We start from the raw sequence: 3,262 nt of genomic DNA, 5'->3' as shown, positions 1-3,262 counted from the left end.
TTTAATTGTCGATTATTATTTCTGCACTTTACTGGTTCTTTTTTGCTGTATTTAAAAAAAATCAAGAATTTCAATTAATCAAATAGAACAAGAAATTAATTGACTGGTAATTGATAACTCAGTCCTTGAGGACGATACTTGGTTTTACCATTTTATTACGAGTTTGCAACTGTGTGCACTTGCATAGCAAAATTAACGCAACAAGTTTTTGGCGCCGTTGCCGGGGACTGAAAATAATTATCAATATCAGTCTAATTAATTTTTATTCTAATTTGATTTTAATTTATTTGCTTCTAATCTGTTTAGTTGCTAAATTTTTCTATCTCAGGTGAATTTTTGTATATGCGTGGCAGAAAAGGAAAAGCCACACTTGTTCCTTTGAATCCTGAGATTGAAAAGTCCTGCAATCAAATCAGAAAGAATAAGAGAGAGGCCCAGAATTCTGTGAAGATGGCACAAAATGATGGGGATGGCAGGAATGGTCTAAATCCAGGAGTTGTACAAGGGGTTCAGGCTCAGACCAATGCTGAGAGGAGCCTGAGAGATTATGTGCTACCCACTCTGACGGGAGTACAAAATAGTATACGCCCACCAGCTGTAGAGGCCAACAACTTCGAAATCAAGCCTGCTATTTTACAAATGGTGCAGTCCTCTGTGCAATTCAATGGGTTGCCCTCTGAAGATCCTCACACCCATTTGTCCAACTTTCTGGAGTTGTGTGGAACCTTCAAATATAATGGGGTGAGTGATGACGCAATCAAGCTTAGGCTCTTCCCATTTTCTCTAAGGGACAGAGCTAAAAGTTGGCTGAACTCTCTGCAGCCAAACTCCATTGTCACTTGGCAAGATCTAGCTCAGAAATTTTTATCCAAATTCTTCCCTCCGTCAAAGGCTGCTAAATTGAGGGGAGAGATAAATAACTTTTGCCAGAATGATGGAGAGTCACTGTATGAAGCTTGGGAACGGTTTAAGGAACTCCTGAGAAGATGTCCTCATCATGGCATTGAACAGTGGATGCTAGTACAGAATTTCTACAATGGTTTATGTCCAACAACCAGAACTATTATAGATGCTGCAGCAGGTGGCACTTTTATGAGCAAGAGCGCAGCTGGTGCTTATGAGCTGCTGGAGGACATGGCTACAAACAACCATCAGTGGTCTGAGGAAAGATCATCAGGAGTCAGAAAGGTAGCTGGGGTGCATGAGCTGGATGCAATCACTGCTTTAACAGCGCAAGTAGCCTCTTTGACCAAGCAGTTGCAACAGAGTAGTGTATCTGCTAATGCGGTTCAGATGGCAGTGAGGTGTGAAATGTGTGGTGGTGCTCATTCTGTTGATCAGTGCCCTATCTTTATTAATAATAACACCCCAATGGATCATGCCCAAGTTCAGGCGGTGGGAAATTTTCAGAGGCCACTCAATAATCCATTCTCCAACAACTACAATCCAGGGTGGCGAAATCATCCAAATTTTTCGTGGAAGAATAATCAAGGCCAACAACCTCAGTTTCAGGGCCAGTTTCAGAATAACATGCCTCAGCCGCCTATGAATCAAGCTTCGTCATCACTGCAGCCTAGGCCTCAACAATCAATGCCTCAACCAGAGAGACCTAATGAACTGCAAGCTGCCCTGTTGACTCTTACTAATACTCAGACTCAATTTATGACTGAGACCAGATCATCTATTCGAAACCTTGAGACACAGGTTGGGCAGTTGGCCAATATGCTCAATAACAGACCCCAGGGAAACTTGCCTAGTAATACTGAAGTCAACCCCAAGGAGCAAGTTCAGGAAATTACTCTGAGGAGTGGGAAGCAAACAGAGCAGCCTAGACCTCCACAGGCAGTGGTTCAGAAAAAAGAGATGGGTGCACAGTCTGATTCAGAAAGGGTTACTGAAGACCATCAGAAGTCAGAACAGAGTCCCCCAGTTGTCATTGAGCAGCCAGTTAGAGTTCCATACCCTCAGAGGCTTAGAAAGACTACCCTTGATAAACAGTTTTCTAAGTTTCTTGAGGTGTTTAAAAAGCTACACATAAACATTCCTTTTGCTGAGGCCTTGGAGCAGATGCCCAGTTATGTTAAGTTCATGAAGGAGATTTTGTCAAAGAAAAGGAGAATGGAGGACTATGAGACTGTAGCACTCACTGAAGAGTGCAGCGCGATTTTACAAAGGAAGTTACCCCAAAAGTTGAGAGATCCGGGGAGTTTCACCATACCCTGCACCATTGGTAAGTTTGAATGTAAGCACGCCTTATGTGATTTGGGGGCAAGTATCAATCTGATGCCCTTATCTGTGTTTAAAAGACTTGGTTTGGGGGAGGCAAAACCAACAACTGTCACTTTACAGCTCGCAGACCGATCGTTAACACATCCACGAGGTATTATTGAGGATGTTCTTGTGAAAGTGGATAAGTTCATATTTCCCGCTGACTTTATTGTTCTGGACATGGAGGAGGACACAGATGTCCCTATTATTCTTGGTAGGCCATTTCTAGCCACAGGCCAAGCTCTTATTGATGTTCACAAAGGAGAGCTTAAGCTGAGAGTTCAAGGAGATGAGGTGGTCTTTAATGTCTTCAAGTCTATGAAGTATCCGGTGGCTAGTGACAGTTGCTTTAGTGTGGATATGATAGAAAAGGCAGTCTCCAAGAGAAGGATGAGCAGTGATGCCTTAGAGGCAGTATTATTGGGTGATGAGGGCGATGATGATGAGGATGCTGAGATCAGAGAATGTGTCAACTGGATCAACTCTTTCTTACCATATTGGAAAAAGTTCCAAGAATTAGCGGATGCGACTGATAAACCGCTAACCTCCATTCAGCAGCCACCACCGTTGGAATTAAAGGTCCTCCCAGATCACTTGCAATATGCTTATTTGGGAGAGAATGAAACCTTACCTGTCATTGTGTCAGCTGACTTGTCAAAGGTAGAATTGGAGAAACTGTTGAGGGTTCTAAGGAAGCATAAATTGGCCATTGGGTGGACCTTGGCAGATATTAGAGGAATAAGCCCAGCGACAGTGATGCATAAAATCTTATTGGAGGAGAATAGCAAGCCATCCATAGAGGCTCAGAGAAGACTCAATCCATCCATGAAGGATGTAGTATTGGAGCAGATTCTTAAATGGTTGGATGTTGGGGTGATCTACCCAATTTCTGATAGTGCATGGGTGAGCCCTGTACAAGTGGTACCTAAGAAGGGTGGTGTTTACCGAGTTTTTCGGAAACGAATAACTAACAGAATAATAAAAAGATAGGAAC

The 3,262-nt window shown here is 42.8% G+C and overlaps 1 non-coding gene across 1 annotated transcript; it reads right to left on the bottom strand.

Annotated features, from left to right (window-relative positions):
• Positions 1-897: 897 nt before the first annotated feature.
• Positions 898-1,004, bottom strand: LOC133833502 (small nucleolar RNA R71). The gene has a single exon (XR_009892879.1). It is a non-coding gene; the product is annotated as a small nucleolar RNA R71 (small nucleolar RNA).
• Positions 1,005-3,262: the final 2,258 nt, after the last annotated feature.

Source organism: Humulus lupulus, chromosome 4 (assembly GCF_963169125.1).
Source record: "Humulus lupulus chromosome 4, drHumLupu1.1, whole genome shotgun sequence".
Lineage (NCBI taxonomy): Eukaryota > Viridiplantae > Streptophyta > Magnoliopsida > Rosales > Cannabaceae > Humulus > Humulus lupulus.
Note: the sequence above shows the minus strand (reverse complement) of the source record. Positions and strands in the feature narration are given on the sequence as shown.